At 47.1% G+C, this 17,838-nt stretch overlaps 1 protein-coding gene across 10 annotated transcripts in view; it reads left to right on the top strand.

The window, feature by feature from the left end:
• Nucleotides 1-17,838, top strand: part of Mapk4 (mitogen-activated protein kinase 4) — a 137,282-nt gene that overhangs the window by 57,001 nt on the left and 62,443 nt on the right. The window contains exon 2 of one of the 10 annotated variants that reach the window (XM_029472139.1): nt 13,321-13,368. The exons of 7 other annotated variants lie outside the window; for them this stretch is intronic. The gene's annotated coding sequence lies outside the window, so the exon portion shown is untranslated. 2 more of the 10 variants (XM_029472140.1, XM_029472132.1) reach the window with 2 other exon arrangements.

The following is a 17,838-nucleotide window of genomic DNA, read 5'->3' as shown; positions in this document are numbered from 1 at the left end:
CTCCCTCCCGCCCTCCCTCTCTCTCTTACCAAAGGCAAATTCTTTCATGTGATCAAGGGATGATAGATCCTCATGTTTGTCTTCTGAGTGAATCTAAATGTGTATTGCCCTGGCCCGTGGCTTGTATAGAGAAGTTGGGAGTTAGTTGTTGCGGGGAGGAGGCAGTGCTGCAGGTGTGCATTCAGGCTTTTGGGACTGAGGGAATCCAGGAGTGGAGGTACCCTTGCTGGAAGTCCTCGTCACTGACATCTGGGAGTTGTGGCTGCCTTAGGTCTTCAGAGAACTCCTATTTAGAAAAGGACCCTTGACAGCGCCCAGCCCCGCCCCCCCCCCCCAAAAAAAAACCCCGGTCAAAGAATGCTGAGTCAGCTGTCAGCTTCGTCACCACCCGGAGCCTGGCTAAAGAGCCCATTTCCTCTCTCAGCCTGGGGCGCTGAATTTTATGCTAATTCAGTCTCTTGGGTACCCAAAAGATGAAAAACACATGGAGATAAACTCCTGTCTTGGCTGATGTGTAAATGTCCCAGCAGGCCAGCGTGGAGGGATTCTAGCTAGCAGCCTACCAGCAGGGAGAGACTGGGACCCTGGGGCTGACTGGTGATTCAGTTCTGTGTTTTTCCTAAGCCAACTCAGCACAGGTCACCATTGGTGCTGGACAGGAGGCAAGTCACAATGAACTGGGTTTTTCCACCAAAAAAAAAAAGGCACATCAGGGGACGCTAGCCTTGATAACCCCCAGAGACCAAGTCCAGTGACCAGAATTCCAGAATGCTACCGGTCAGCAAGTGCTGAGTGAGAACTTGTCTCCTTTGCTTCTCCATTATGCTTCTCCATCCTTTCCCAACCCTGGCCCTCCGTGTTGTTCTTTGAGAGCCAAGAGCTCCTTCCTATTTTTCCTCCTTAAAGACTCCCAGGAGTCAAGAACAAGCAAGAACCAAGCCCTTAGACCCCACAAAAGCCCAAGTAGAGAACACAGCAGAGGCAGGGAGTAGAGTCACAGCCTGACTTTCAGTGATTTTCCACTTGAATGCAAGAGGACAGGATTGCTTTTGTGGGCAAGGCCAACTCTAAGGCAGAAATGTCAGTTGATGGGACCCTACCCAGCCTCTGGAAAGAGAGCTTGCAAGTGAGGAGACCATGTCAGCTGGGATTTATGTTAGTCAGTATTTCACAAGGAAGCATATTTGCATATTGGAGTTTGTTGTAAAGATTCAGTTTACATGATTAGGGTGGCTGATATGTCTTAAACCTGCACACAGAGCCAAGAGCTAGAGACCCAAGGAGAGCTGACACTGTAGCTGTAGCTGAAGCCTGAGGGTGTAGAGCAGAATCTCTCCTGGTTAGTGGAAGTCTTTGGTTCAGCCCAGGCGGGGCCTTTCAGCTGATTAGATGAGGCCTACCCATATTGTGGAGTGTGGGAGGTAGTCTGTTTTACTTCTAACCCACTAACTTCCTTGTAAACGTCATTCAAAAATACTCTCACAGAAGCATCCAGACTAACCAGGACAATGGACACATAAAAGACTTACCCTGCATAAACCACCCCTGGATGCAGAAGCAAGGGCTGAGTGCTGTGGGCCAAATGATTAGAAAAGCCTCTTAGGAGAGAGGTAGACTGGATGGATGGAGTGGGCTTCCCGGCACCTTGTGTATTTGTCCTGAGCTACAGGAATGGAGTAGGGAGTGTCATCAAGGCTATAAAACCCATTTTTCCTTTGTGCCCTTCCCCTTCGCTTTTCTCCATTCTTTCTTTAAGTGTATGCCTCAGGGGAGGTAGAAACCCTGCAAGGCAAGGCAAGGCTCACAGGTTCCTGCAAAGGAGCTCCAGCTAAGCCTAAGTCCCCAGAATATATCATCATCTCCATTGTACATCCAGATCCCCACATGTTCTGAAGGGCTGGGCCTCTGGGATCTTTGCTAACACGGCACAAGGGCATTTATCATGTAGGTGTAAATTACCAAGAGCACTGCTGCACAGGGAAACCAGCCCCTGGCCAAACCACAGGCTTCCATCAATCTGCAAGACAAATGACTGCTCTCACTGGATGTGTAACTGAAGGAGGGGCGGTTAGCCCTGCAGCTCTGTCTTCTCCTTCTCCCTTTCCACAAAGGCCTCTATTTCAGCTCCTGCTGTTTCTTCAGCTGGATTCTCCTGAGACCTCTTTCAAAAGTCAGGGTCAGAAAAGAAGCTGATAAACTACCCAATGAGGTTCCAGTGAACAGACACTCCCTGACTGCTCGACATAGGTTTCAGAGTTGGCCTGGACTCTGGACCTCTCAGCCATTTCTCTCACTTCCTGCCAACACCCAGCCTTGAGTCCAATTCTCATTCATTAGAAAGCAGAGCTCAACTCTGTCGCAGGGTTATCTTCAAACCAAGTTGTCTGGTTGCAATGGTCCTGTGCCTGCGGTCAGCAACTCACAGTAGTCTGCACTCTTCAGTATTCAGGACACTTCAATGGGAGCTGGCAGGGAGGGTGAGCATATTAGCATCCCATATTAGAAGAGTAGAGAGAGGCCAGGGGACTCAGTGCTCATTCCTAGGCAGCACCAGGACTTGAAACAGATCCCATGCATGGGCTATCCCATGTGGGAGATGACACAGTTGCAGCGTCTCACTAGGTCTTCTATTTGCATCTTGTCTACAGGTCACAGTGGAGATCCAGCCATATAGGGTCCTCTCCTAATGTGTATATGCAGGATGGGAGACACTTTATGGAATGGATAAGTCTGCCTTTTATGTATGTATGTGTTTGGTCTGGCACAAGCCCACAGGATCCATAATGTATGGGTGTTGGTGTTAGACAGACTAGAAGCAACTGGGAACCTTGTCTTAAGGTAGGGGAAGCATAGGTTTAGTCACCAGGAAACAAGCACCCTCCAGCACCCCTCTCTGTCTGTTCTTCCTGGGAACTTCTGGTGCCCTCTCTGAGGCCCCGTTCTGAAACAGTGAGGCTAGGACAGAAGGAGGCTTGGTTCCCACTGTAGCTCTCCCCAGATGCCCAGTTGCAGCTAGCTCAGCTAATTGGCAAGAAAGGGAAAGGAAAAGGGGAGAAAAAAAAAACAGCGCAAATCTGTGAATTAATAAAACAGCCTTCAAGCAACCGCCAAAATGTGTACAAACCATGAAGTAATTAGAAGTGTGAAGAATTCCATCCTGCTCACGGCCTCCAGGCTCAGCATCTGATCGCCTTGGGAGGCCAAGGGCTGGCAGGCCTTGGAGACTGGAAAAGCTTTCCACTGTAGTTTGATCTCACCTCCCAGGAAGCCTAACCCTTGAAGTCTTTTCAGGGTCCTGGCAGTTCCCAAGGATCTGTGCAGCACATTGTCCTATAATCTTACAGTAAGGCTGGAAGCTTGCACCCAGTGATTTGGGGGCCTGTGGTGTTATTTAATTTTATTCTTCACTATTCTTGGGATATGTTTGTCTGAAGAAGAGACTAAGGTTCAGAGAATGGGTGGTAGGATCCAGCTCTGGGTTGTAGTTAGTAGCCACAGCAAGGCTTGAACTGAGGTTTCCTGCTAACCTCTCCCCTTGCCCGTGTCTTTTCCTTGGCCTTTGATGTATCATTCAACAAACAGCACTAGACATTTTTATATCACAGTTCTTCTGACCAACAGCCGATTTCAGATCTATTTGGCGGTGATGTCAAATTCAGATAAGTAGTTCAAACACAGTTGTTTGTTTAATAAGCTGAGGCTCTGGCACCTGCAGTTATTTGTTGATTTTTCCGTCTTATTTTATACCCAGATTGGTCCGGGGAGAGGAAGAAATGTGGGAAACAGCTTGGAAAGGGATTTGGAGACTTAAGCCTTCTCATATACCTGGAGGAGGTAGATAGATACACTGTGAGCTTAGAGGCTCACTGTTTGGGCTTTCTCAAGGGTAAGTTCTCAAGTTCACTGACACACTAGAGGGCTGAAAAGCTGCATACCAAGGGCTGGAGATTCGGAGAACGGAACCCGTGGAGAATCATGTAACGAGCTTGACGTGTGTGGCTAATTCCCAGCCGGCAGCAGAAAGCTCCCGGGAGGATGGAGTTTACACAGTCTGCAGGCAGACTGAACAAACAACAGTGCGGTTAAGTTACACATGCTGGTCAGCTCCATAACCAGAATAGAAATGTGCGCGTTCATTTAGGATGGATAGTTTTCAACAAAGTCGATGCTGCTTGCACAGACTTGTCCCTGGTCCTCAACACCAAAGCAACCCATGGCAGAGGGAAACTGGGGAATAAGGGCAATCAACCCTGTTCACTGGGGGCACAATTGCTCGGAAATAATTGGAAATTTCAGACAAGGGTGTATCGCATGACACACTCAGGCTGTTTGGTCCTTCTGTGTATGTGTGGGGGTGGGGAATGAATGGTACCCTCTGATGCTAACCCAGATTGGAAGCTTGGGGGTGGGGGCAGAGAGCAGGGTAGGATTTGAGGACTGAGTGGTCCAGAGTGATCCATGTACTGTGCAGATGGATGATGAGAACTCTTACAGGGATGCTCAGGTAGCAGGGAGATCTGCAGCTCCTAGGATGCTCGGGTAGCAGGGGGATCTGCAGCTCCTGGGATGCTCGGGTAGCAGGGGGATCTGCAGCTCCTGGGATGCTCGGGTAGCAGGGGGATCTGCAGCTCCTGGGATGCTCAGGTAGCAGGGAGATCTGGAGCTTCCTCTGGTCTTCACCCCAACCCCAGTTTCAATTCTTGGGTTCCTCAAAGAGGAGAATTCATGTGGGAGACAGTCGTGGAGTAAGTAGCCAGGAGTTTAATTAGAGCAAGCAAGAAAGCAAGAACACGCTGTTTAGTAAAAGAGCTGGCTGGGCCAAGGAGCAGTGGCTGTGATGCTGACGGACACGGGACTCGTGTTTCTCTTCTGTGTTCCTGTCCCATGTGCCACCTTCACTTGGGCATTCCCAGGAAAGGAGAGCGCTATTCTCTGAAGCCCATTTTATCCACAATGCAGATCTGTTATAAGTAGGGGTGTATGGTATACGGACATGTACAGGAGTTTAAGCACCCTACAGTTGGAAATTTCACGAGGTTAAAGGGTATCCATGCTCTTGGGTGCCCCTTTGCCTGGCCCATCTACAGAGAGCACCACTGTCTCTGTGTCCATCTATAATGACTGTCACCACCTAGTGTTCTTTATGTCCTGTCTTCAGGGGCCCATTGGCCAGTCCTTCCTAAACCTAACCTAGACTTCCTCCTTAAGAAGTTGGATGTATCAGGTCTGTCTCAGGGCAGAGTTGCAGGAGGTACAAGCAGCAGTCAGAGCTGAGAGTCCGACAGCCAGCCTCATGTGAGTGTTGAGAGTCCTGCCCTTTTCATCCATTTCTTATCTGTAAACGGCAGCATAGTGATCACGCCCTCCACAGCTGAGCACTTTAGGCCTGTAAGAGTGCCTCCACACATTAAATGTCTGTCTTAGTAATGTTAATACTGACTGTAAGACTATGCCAAGAGGAAGCTTTCAGAGTTCCCAGGTTTGATGGAATGTGTTATAGAACAGGCCCACCCCTCAGGGGCTTAAGCTCACCTTGATCCCGGACTGCTTCATTTACAATGGAGCAAAGCTGTTTTATCTTCTTTCCTTGTCTAGACCAACCTCTCCCGGGTCCTCCTGGGGATGCGGGTGAGACCTCTAGCTCCCCTGCCCACAGCTGCTTGTCCACTTGTGCCCTTCCGTCACCCCATCACATAGTGCCGCCTGCTTCCTGATCTTCTGTGGTCTCTGCGTTGGATTTTTCCACCGGTCGGTCTCACCATCTGGCTTTGTAGCCTCAATCCATAGCCTTTCTTTTATCCTTTCTGGACCAAGGTGTGCAGAGGCTGCGTGATTCCCAGCTTCACGCCTGCCAGTTCGCCCACCACAGATCCACACTCTCGGTCCGTCCGCAGTTCCTTAGAGGTAGGTCAGGGTAGTGCACTCCTTTGCCTGTTCCAGATCCCACACTCTCAGTCGATCCGAAGTTCCTTAGAGGTAGGTCATGGTGATGCGCCCCTTTGCCTGTCCCAGATCCACACTCTCAGCCTATCCGCGGTTCCTTAGAGGTAGGTCAAGGTGGTGTGCCCTTTGCCGGCCTGCACATCGCTCAGCAGAAGGCAGACAAGTGGACGCTCTCCTTTGCTTTGACTCTTATTGGAAACAAGTGATATCATGGTTTACTTAGTGCTACGTCTTGTGCTATTTTTATTAATTTTGAATGTTGGCACAGCCCTTGAATACAGCGCTGAAGTGTGCTCTCTACTGTTTCTAGATGAGTGAAGGCCACTTTGTGTGTCGCTGAAGTCTGTGGTGTCACAGACTTCCAGGGACACTCCATTCCCCAAACTCCAAAAGGCACTCCATATATCTAGATAAGAGCTTGAGCTAGACTCTAGTGTTTCTGGCAGGTAGGTAAAAGCTAATATTCCTTGAGAACTTGTGACCCTAGTTCCATCTGTCAAAAGGAGTCCTTTACGTTAACATCTGGCAGAAAGGACAAATGGCTACCTGTGGTTGCAAAAGCCCATGCTGGCCTCCAGGCCCCCTCAGTATCGCAAACACCTCTTATGTATCTCTAAATCTCCACCTAGTACTGGCTTCTCACCTCCCAGGCCCATTTGTTCCCTCTCCCCCTCCCTCTTCCTCCCTTCTTCGTCCCCCTTTTCCTCCCTCCTCTTTTCTCTTCCTCTCCTCCCCCCTCCCTCTTCCTCTCCTTTTCCCTCTCCCTCTCTCCTGCTTCCCTGGCCATGGTCAGCTACCTCTTTCGCTCTGCTCTGGAATCTTCCAGATGTCTCTGCTATTCTCTCATATCTACAATAAAAACCTTAACCATATCATAGAGCGGCACTGTGGCATCTTCTTTACTGCGTGCGCCCTCTCATGTACACATACCTTCGACCAGACCAGAACCTTGTACTGTCTGTGTTCATGAGAAACAGAAAAAGGAAGAGGCGACTTATCTAAGTGTCCTCGGGCTTTGGTGTGAGCAGCAGTGTGTCTCCCATAAGAACATTGGGTGAGTATTCCCTAATTCGTTGCTCACTGTGGCTTTATAGAACACAACTTCCAACAAGGATCACCCATATAAGTGATTAAAAAGAATAACGAAGTTGAGTTTTTTAGCTTCAGCTTCCTTTACTTCAACTGTACACATTCAAACCTGTCTTCTGGTGTCCCAGGCCTCTCACAGCGTGAGTCTCAGAGCTGCCTCTGTGACACTGTTTTGTGTCAATGCTTGCATGTTTTATTTGCAGCATATGTATCCAGACTCTGTCTTCTGATGTCCCTTGAGTTATTATTCTTTTAGAAATCTCCAGCTGGACAGTGCGTCCTAGTGAAAGCAGAGAACTGTTGACCCACACGGTATTCTTCCCAGGGAGACGAACAAGGAAGGCACGCAGAACCCAAGTGTGGAGAAAGCCTTTGAATAGAATGTGCTTGCTGGTGGATTCCTATCTCAGCCCAGTAGGACGGAATATCACAGAGCTCTCATCAGCAAGAAGAGAGCCACGTGCTCTGCATGCCATGAACTTGGAGACCGGTGTGTGTGTGTGTGTGATAGCATCTGAGAAAGTCTTTACTACTGGGTCTATAGGCCATGGTGTCTTCTCCAACCTCTCATGCTACTAAAGGTTGAGAGCAAGACTCCAGTCGTACTGCTACAGAGTCTGTGGTTCCAGTTGGAACTCAGTGTCTAAGGAGGGAGTAGGCTGTGTGGGATGCTTGTAGGAAAAGGGCACTTGGGCTTTTTTTCTCTTTAGTTCTTTCTTCTTCTTGCCATTGTTGCTTGATTTCCAAATAGTTAGATCAGGAATTTTTCTGTGTTTGTTTGAATCTACATTCTAAACTGGGTGGTGGTGTCACACGCCTTTAATCCCAGGGCTCAGGAGGCAGAGGCATGTGAATCTTCAAGTTTGAGGCTGGTCTACAGAGCTAGTTCTAGGACAGTCAAGGCTACACAGAGAAACCCTGTCTTGAAAAAAAGCCTATACTCTGGGGCCCAATGAAAATGTCATCCTTGCCTGTCCAGACAGGTTTTTCCAATCTTTCTTTTCCTGAGTCGTTTCTGTGTCTCCTTTGCCCTTGGAGGACCCTCAACCTTTCTTCTCGTTCTCTTTGCTGGTCTGTCTTATTCTGTCTCTCACTGTGGGTATTTATGAGTTACTTCAAGCATCTCTGGACTTTAAGGACATTAAGGATAGACTTTGAGTCTAGTTTAGTACCTTCTATGTACCACTGTGTCTAGTACACTTTTTTTTTTTAATTTTGATTATTACAATGATGGTGGTGATGATGATATGATGATGATGATCTATTGGTTGGATGGAGTGATTTTTTAAAAAGCCTCAACAAAGGTTACAGGTCTACATTTGAGTCTCTGGACCAAAAGGACATGGATGTGTCAGTACCCGTGCTCCCAAATATCTCTACTCTGATGAAGGAAGAGTTTAAGATATAAGAGAGGACAAAAGGAAACAAATCCTTCTAGAATCTAGAGGTTCCTTAGAGGCACTGGGACAGTATCTTCCCTGGGAATCTTTAGGGAAAAGTATTACCCATCTACCTTGATCTGTCCCTTAGGAACAGAGACCTTGGGAGAAGGAACGGCCATTCCTACCAGGGCATGCTGACCTTGGCTAAAATACCATGGTCCCTAAACTGTGTGGCCAGAGGGTCTGTTGGGTCCTATGGTTCTGCTTCAAAACACATACATAATGTTGGCTCAAAGTGTGTTCTAGGAATTAGTGATATACTTGGCAATACTGAGGGCTTGATTCTTGTCTGGGGCTCCTGCTCAGTAGCTCTCCAGCCCAAGCCACTTGGACATGCAATGCTGTTGTCTGCTAATCTCACCGGAACACCTTGGCTTTACAACTCAGGTGCCTTGAGTAGCCAGCCTCACACTGGGGATAAAAGTAAATTCCTTACATTTTACCCTAAAGTCCTTGAGGCGTCTGATCCTCCGCTATGATCTCTTCAGAAGGGTTGAGGTCAGGGATGTGGGAACTGGATCTTAACCTCTGATCACTGTGGAGAAATGTGAGCCAAGGATTCTTTCAGACAGCCAGCTCTGTCTCCTCAGTATGTATAAAGAAAACAGTTAACCTTGTTTAGGGGGTGTGGGTGGGGCGGGGTGGGAGTGGGGCTTTTTTATAAGTGGGTGGAGCGTTAGGAGGAATTCCAGGGAGCTGGTCAGGAAGCAAGTTAACAACAGTGGTGGTGGATGAAGTTCCGGATTCATTTTCCCCCCCAGGTCATTGCCGTTCTTAGACAGATGTGCCCTTTTCTCTGTTCTAGGTACATAACTGCTGTTCTTAGCCAGATGTTTCCCATTTCCAGGTGCTCTATTTCTCTCTAATTACTGTGATGAGTGCCGGCCCCTCCCTTACTGTCAGCCTGTGGCAGAGAAGAGCGGGGTGTTTGGAGCAGTGCTTGGCTCTGTTCCCGAGGAGGGTGGGGTATGAACACCTGGCATGGGGATGACGCGTTTGGCTGGGGGGTCGGGGGTGGGGGAGTGGAGGGGAGTTGGGGCTGTTATTTTTCACCAAGTTCTGTTCTGGTTTTTGCTCTTAAGGAAAACTCAGAGATGTGTGCTCTCAGAATGGGCCAAGGACAGGTGGAGTCCATTCTAGGAGCCAGAAACCTGACACGGTCCTTTGTGGTGACTTGGACAGGGTACCTGGACACACGTAGGCTTAGGTTCTCTGAAATTCCCTACATTATGTCATCCCTTGATGAGTGGCATGGGCCACACCCTGCCTTCTATTTGGCTAATCCCTCTTATTGGCATATCAACTCTTCCAGAGTAGGGGTCACCTGTTACCAATAGTTAATTCCCCCAGAGGCAGAAGGGGTATTTCTGTGTATTCTCTGATCTAAGACAGCTAGGCTCCACTCCTAATTAGTGAGCCAGGGAACACCCAGGGACCATGAATTACTAGGGAATAAAAATATATTGGTTTAATATCTAAATAACACTATTCCCTTTACACCCATGTTCTTCAGTATTTCTGCCATAAATTCGTAAGGCCTAAGACCATAAATTCTTAAGGCCTAAGACCATGGGTTCACCCTGACACTTCCTTTTATATTCAGAAACTCTGGCTCTTGGCCTCCATTGTTAGTCTCCTGGGGAGCTTTTCCCCCCTCCTGATACCCTGTCAGCTCTGCAGGCCAATTAGCTGAGACCCTCTGGGGGTGGGATCCATGTACCATTATTTGCCAAACTCCCCTGGTGTCTCCAAAGAGCAGCCCCTACTAAGCCTGAGCTATCCCAGGGCAGAAAAGCTACTTTATTTAACTGCTGTTTCTCCAGAGCTCCATATAGTGTTGGCACAAGAGGTTTCTCCGTAGCTGTCAGCACTTCCTGTCAGCATTTCCTCTCAGACGTAAACCCAGCCCAGAGCTCACCCCTTTATCCAGTTTCCTCACCTATCCAACTAGGAGTAGGAGTCAGACACTGGATTAGTGCCTGATCTCTCCCCCTCCAGCCAACTGCAACAAGACTCGAGTTCTTCACTGTCCTCAGGGATGTTTTCCTTCTATCTATCGCTCGCGTATACCAGCGCGCTTATTTCCATACCCATCCGCACCATTTAAGTCCCGGTGCCACCTTCAGTGCCCCAGACCAGCTCCTGAACCAGGCTACCAGTGAATATTCCCAGAGCAACCGAGCCACTCTCCACTCTATAGTCAAGACCATCCTTTCAAATTTTAAATATGACCCAACGATGAAAATCCACCCGTGGGTTTCCGTTGCTCTTAGGGAACCCAGACTGCTTTTCCGGTTCCCGATCCACAAGATTCTATGAGCGGCTGTGTTCTAGTAGACCAGGTGCCTTGGTCTGGTCCAGAAGGTCCCATGGTGCACTGTGCAGTAAGCCTGAGGTTGGGCCAACGGGCCCCTGTGACCTACAGAGCCCAAGGTCTGGTCCAATTCCCCCATGGACTGATCTGCTTCTCAGTCTTCATCCACCGCCGCCTCTGCCTTTCACTCTTTGCATTAGCCTTCTTCTACTTCGGAATCCTGTCTCCCTCCTCCCTCTTGGAGCCTTTGTGTACCCATTCATCCTCCTCCCCCGCCCCAACCCCCCCCGCCCCCCCCCGTTCAATTTTCTCCATCTTTTTGTCTCTCCTTGCCTAGTTAGTTGCTGGTAATCCCTCATGTCTCATCTCATGGACCAATCATCGGTGCAGCCATGTCAGACTTCAGCCGAAAACTCTGTGCCCCCATCTCCGCGAGGGCTTTCTTCAGTCGGTAGCCCCCGCCCCTTCCATTTTCGGTGTTGGACTTGTGCTTCACTGCCCACCTCACTGAAGTCCACGTAAGCAGAGGCTGTAGGGTGTCACGCTTACCCTAAGGCTAGACAGAGAGAACAGGGCCACCAAGAAAGTACTCAGTAAACAGTACCCAGGGGCGACCCATCATTCTTGCAGAACTGCTCCAAACTGTAGTGGTCCAGCCGCTGTGCGATCAGGTATTTCCTCCAGTCTCTCTTCCTCAGACAGAGAGATGGGGTGGGGTGGGGTGTTGCTACTGCTGCCGTCTCTCTTTTCTGAGACCCATGTGGTTCCTGGAAGCATAGTTACGTAAAGCAGCCCACGTGACACGTCTGCTTGGCTCTATTTTTAGCAGCCTCCTAAAGATCTATTAATATCTACATCCTTCAGTTGCTTTCCTCTGGGAATCTCTTGGCGCTTCTTCATCTCCTAGAACTTTGCCAAAGCTGCGTTAGGGTTTTGAGATCCATCCCCTGTCCTGCCACTTCAGGATAGAAAGGGTATTTTGTTTAGTTTTCTGACAAGAATTTTTTGGGGGGAGGGGTTTGGTTTAATTTTTAGTTATTGGTGCATGCATGTGTGTGTGTGTGTGTGTGTGAGAGAGGGGGGAGGGAGGGAGGGATCGCACATGTTATAGTGCACATAGGAAAGTCAGAGGATAAGTCTGTGGAGTCAGTTCTTTTCTTCCACCTTTATGTGGATCCCAGGACTCGAACTCTGGTCTCCAGGCTTACAGAGCAAGAGCCTTTTCTTGGAGCTGTCTTACTTCTGCAGCTGTCCCTTCACATATTCTCACTTCACGTCAGTCTCCTGTCACTCAGGTGCTTCCCCTCACATATTTGCATTTGTGGTCTCCCCATAATCTTGGGCCTGGGTGTAAGAGACATCAAGATGAGTCTCCTGGCTCCTGTAGTAGCTGCCTGATCCTCTCTACTGCACCCCTCTCTAGTTTCGAATCCAATGGGAGTAAAACCTTATCTCTTAACATTTGTTTCTTTGAGCCTTCCCAGAACAATAGAAATAAATCAGGCTAGACCTCAGTCCCTTGGTTTTCTGGCCTTCTAAGAGCTTTCCTGTCAGCGCTTTACTTTACCAATCATGTGTAAAATAAAATGCTTGACCTAGATTATTGAGAATTGTTCAGTAATAGTAATGATATTAGGAACAGTAATTAGCTTAGACAGCATTTACTAAACACAGCACATAGCTAAGCACTAAGTATTTCATGTATATTTTATCAGTTCATTTTAAAATTATTTATTTCCCCTCCTTAAGCAAAAAAAAAAAATGTAGAGTTTTATAGCCTTTTTTTTTTTTTTATAGATGTTGGAACTCAAGTACAGTGAGTTTAAACCACAGAGCTCAGAAGTGACAGAGGCAGGATTTGAACCAAGGAACACTGGCTCCAAGCCTTCACTATTTTCTTTTGTTTGAATTTTTTTCATATTTTATATTTTGATCATGTTTTCTCTTTCCACAATTCTACGCAAATCCTCCCCACCTCCTTACCCACCCACCCAACTTTATGTTTTCCTTGGTATCTCTCTTTGAAACCAGAAACCAAAAACCAAAAAAGCCATCCCAAACAAAAGACCCAAGAAACACACACACCACACACAGAGAGGGGGGAGGTAATACAAAAATGAAAATCACAATAAACAAGCAAAAGACCCATGAGAGAGAGAGAGAGAGAGAGAGAGAGAGAGAGAGAGAGAGAGAGAGAGAACAAAAATACCACTGAGTTTGCTTTGTTCTGGTCAACGACTCCTGGGCACAGGACTTGCCCTGAAGTGTGGTTAATATACCCAGGAAGACTCCATTGTAGAAAACTGATTTCCCTTTGCCAGTAGACATCACTTGCAGACAGCTTCTTGTTTAGGGGCTGAAACGTGTGTCCACGTCCCTATCTTAGAGCTAAGGCCCCGTCATGCTTGGATCTGTGCAGGCCCTGTGTGTGCTGCCACAGTTCCTGTGAGTTCACGCGTGCATCAGTCCTATTGTGTCCTGAAGTCACCCACCACCTCTGGCTCTTACAATCTTCCCGCCTCTTCTGCCTAGATCCCTGACCCTTGAGGAGGAGGGCTTTGATGAAGACATCTCCTTCAGGTCTGAGTGCTCCAAAGTCTCACTTGCCAGTTTAGCAGTGTAAGGTATGGGTTCCATGGTATGGAGTGGACCTGAGATCCAATCAGGAAGGGGTTGGTTGCTCTCATAACATTTGTACCACTATTGTACAAGTATATCTTGTACTGTTGTAGGTGTAGGGTTGATAGCTGGATGATATTTATCCTTTGGTACCATGCAAAGTACTTTCCGGTACCATGAGTGCTAGCCAGCGTGGGAGAAGCCTCCAGTTAGGCAACCAGCTTGACAACTCCTAGTTCCATAACATCTTCCCTCCTTTGCCTTCTCTCTCACCCCCTTCTCTATCTAATCCTCCTAGTTTCCTCATTGTCTTTTTGTAACAGTATGTTCTATTTCGCCTTCCTTGGGAAAGCTTCTCCTTCCCGGAGCCCCTTACTAGCTCCCTAACCCTCGTGGTTATTTGGATTATAGAATACGCAATGAAGACTCAAAAGCTAACATCCACATATAAGAGAAAAAATGCAATATTTAACATCCACATGTAAGAGGAAAAAATACAATTTTTCTTTTAAGCTCAAGGTTACCTCACTCAGCGTGGTCAGCATTTTTCCTAGCTGGCTCGTGAGGTAGATCAATTCCCAGCTTCCTCAGTACAACCATCACGGTGGTTTCCACTGGGGCTTGTACAAGTTTGCACGACCACCAGCAATGATAAGCAGTCCCCTTTCTCTGCGTCCTCACCAGCATGGGACATCATCTGTGTTGCTGATCTTGGCCATTCTGCCTGGTATAAAGTGAGTAGTTTTTATTTGCATTTCCCCAATGGCTGAGGATGTTGGATGTTTTTAAGTGCTTCTCAGCCATTTGTTTTATGGTTTGAGAACACTCTGCTTGGTTCTGTGTTCCACATTTTAATTGGGTTATTTGTTTTCTTGGTGTTCGGGTTTTTTCGTTCTTTATATAGTCTCGATTCTAACCGTGTATCAGCTGTGTAATTGGTGAAGATTTCTTCCCACTCTGTAGACTGCTGCTTTCAGTGATGGTGTCCATTGCCATACAGAAGCTCTTGCGTTTCATGAGGGTCCCTTTATTAATTGTTTTCAGTGCCTATGCTATCAATGTCCTGTCCAGAAAGCTGGTGTCTGTGGCATTGAATTCAAGGCTCTCTCTCCCCCACTTGCCCTTCTTCAGAGTACCTGATCTTAAGCTAAATCCTTGATCCATCTGGAGTTAAGTTCTGTGCAGGGTGATAAATATGGATCTATATTCTCGTTCTCCTAAATCTAGCCATCCAGTCTGGCCAGCACCATCTCTTGAAGACGCTGTCTCTCCTCCTGTGTGTATCTTTGGCTTCATTGTCAAAACTCGGTGCTCATAGGTGTGTGGATTTATATCTGGGTCTTCCATTTGATTCCATTTATCAGTATGTGTTTTGAGCCACTACCATACTGTGTTTATTATTATAGCTCTGTAATACATCTAGAAATTTGGGATGGTGATACTTCTGGCAGGTTTTTTAAATTATTATTATTAAGTATTGTTTTATCTATCCTGGATTTTGTGTGGTGTTTTCATATGAGGTTGAATATTGTCTTTTCAATTTTTGTAAATAATTGTATTGAGATTTTGATTGGAATTGCGTTGAATCTGTAGATTGCTTTTAGTAGGTAGGATGGTCATTTTTAGTATATTAATCCTACCAATCCATGAGCATAGAAGATCTCTCCATCCTCTGATATCTTCTTCAATTTTTTTGTTTGTTTGTTTGTTTGTTTGTTTGTTTTTTGAGACAGGGTTTCTCTGTGTAGCCCTGGCTGTCCTGGAACTCACTCTGTAGACCAGGCTGGCCTCGAACTCAGAAATCTGCCTGTCTCTGCCTCCCAAGTGCTGGGATTAAAGGTGTGCGCCACCACGCCCAGCTTGTTTGTCATTTTTTTATGCACCTTAATTTTATATCTGTTGCATTTTTACTGAAAATGTCTACCTGTTGAAGAAATTTGTGTTGTAGGGAATTTCTTTTCTGGTCCTATATAATTGGTGATCTACTTGTGCCTACTTGTAGATTTGGTCTTTAGTGCCCCAGATTTCCTGGATATTTGTTCCTGAACATTTTTAGATTTAACATTGTCTTTAATTAGAGAAAATATTACCTTGTCTCCAACATCCGAGATCCTCTCTTATAATCTCTTCCTGGGGCTTACCTCTGCAGATTTTATTTGACACTCTAAATATCTTATTTCCCGTTTTGTTTTAGTTTGGGTTTTCTTTTATTGATTTTATTTGTTAAATTCCACTTTCATGTCCTTAATGTTTTTCATTATTTCATTAAACTGGATTTTCACAGGTTTCATTAAGGGATTTGTTCACATCTCTTTAAAGTTCTTGAACATATTCATAATTACTATTTTAAAATCTTGTCTTGTGTTTCTACTACATTGCATTTCTCAGGGTCTTCGGCAACACAGTTGCTGGCTTCCCATGCAAGCACATCGTCTTGACTGTTTTATGCTTGTGCTTCTGTACTGAGATTTAGGCATCCAGAGCTGTGATGGTTTGTATATGCTCAGACCAGGGAGTGGCAATACTAGGAGGTGTGGCCTTGTTGGAGTAGGTGTGTCACAGTGGGCGTGGGCTGTAGTACCCTAGTCCTAGCTGCCTGGAAGTCAGCCTTCCACTAGCAGCCTTCAGATGAAGATGTAGAACTCTCAGCTCCTCAGTTCCTACACGAAAATTAAGAAAGTTCTGATCAATGTGCAGAGCCTGCTAGGACCAGTACAGCAAAACCTCCCAGCCCGGGCAACTGGGCCACAGATGGATTGCTTTTCCTCATGAGTCTGAGCCAGCAGTTGTAGTTTGTTCCACGGTCCTGACCTTGGCTGATATGTAGCTGTCTTTCTGGGTCTCCTGTGGCCACCCCTTACTCTGCTGCTTGTCAGTGATATTATCTCTCCTTGAAGGACTCTTACCCAGCTGGATTACATCTGCCCTAACGACCCCACTTTATCTTAATTATTTCTTTAAAGCGCTTGTCTCCAAATATAGTCACAAGCTAAGATGCTGGGGGCTTAGACTGAAATCCGGGAGACACGCTTCAGTCCCTGACGAGTGGTTTTATACAGTTTTAAGAGCATCTTGCGTCCCCTACCCCCTGCCCCTTTTAACTTCATACCCATCCTTCTATTCTTGGGCAGTGGTGGGGTGTGAGGCTCTGCTGACAACACGTGAGTGACATAGAGTGGAATCTGGCTGGCTGGCAGCTATTTCTAGAGTGGAAAAAAGCCCTTCCTTATTTTAGATTGCTCATGGCATAGTTTACAATCCTCAAGTTAACGTTGGATGCCTTGAAGTCTTAGAAAAATATTATGATACGTTGCAGCTCTTTAAACTTGCGTGGCATATTTACCTAAGGATGTTAGCTTGATTTTTCAAGGGTAGATTTATCCATCCAACCTGGCTAGCCTTTTTTTCCCCTTACAGTTGGATAGGGGAGGCCTCAGCACTTTTACAACAAATAGCAACAAACAGGCATCTCAGGGATGCCAAATGTTGCTATGTTTCACCCCATAGGTGTTTTCTGCTAGGCTTCACCTTCCTATCTGGGAGACAGCGGGTTAGAAGTGCGCCATGCAGGAGGAGCCAAGAGACTGGGAGAAGGGAGCACGGCTGACTTAGGACGCTTTAGCACAGTACCTGTTATGATACTGGGGAGCCTTTCAGAGAAAGCCAGTTCTGGAAGGAAGAAATAAGAAGCGCATTGGCTCCCTCCACAGAATATAAGCAGCCGCCAGTGCCCTGGTGCCTGAGCACAGCCAGCAACACAGCTCTTACTTAGTACAAGACCTTCAACCTTTACACCACCCTGGAAGCCAGCTTAATGACTGATCCCCTACCCCCAAATGGAAGTGTTGAGATTCAGAGATGCTTTCCCAGGTGACAGCAGGAGACAGCAGAACCAGAACCCAAGACCCTCTGCTTATTTGCAGACTTCACTGGGGGCACAATCTGGGAGTGCCTTGAAGTCACCAGGTAGACAGGGAGGGAACAGCTGCCTCCTCCCTTTGGAGGGAGTGCTGGGGGCTCCCAGACCTGAAGTGACCCTGCTGCCTCAGAAACCTGAGGAAGGAAGAAGGCAGTGCCGCCTGGCCTGTGGGTTAAAGTGAGCAGCCTTGCCAGGGGGAAGTAATTCCCTGAGGGCCGGTGCCAAGCTCGCTGACTGCCAATGTGAGTGAACCAGAGAGGCAGAAACCTTTAAACCTGAGCCAGACTAGCTGAGTTCCAAGACAGGAATCTGTCATCTCCCTTTCTCATGCACAGCCTGGACTCTGAGAGACTCCTCTCCATGCCTGTCCCTTCAGTGGCTTTGTAAGCTTGGTGTTTTGTCAAGGGGAGAATGAGGGAAACTGAGAAAGGCTGAATTCTTTTTTTTTTTTTTTTTTTTGTTTTTCGAGACAGGGTTTCTCTGTATAGCCCTGGCTGTCCTGGAACTCACTT

Source organism: Mus caroli, chromosome 18 (genome assembly GCF_900094665.2).
Source record: "Mus caroli chromosome 18, CAROLI_EIJ_v1.1, whole genome shotgun sequence".
Lineage (NCBI taxonomy): Eukaryota > Metazoa > Chordata > Mammalia > Rodentia > Muridae > Mus > Mus caroli.
The sequence above is the reverse complement of the archived record's forward strand: the minus strand, read 5'-3'. Positions and strand labels throughout refer to the sequence as shown.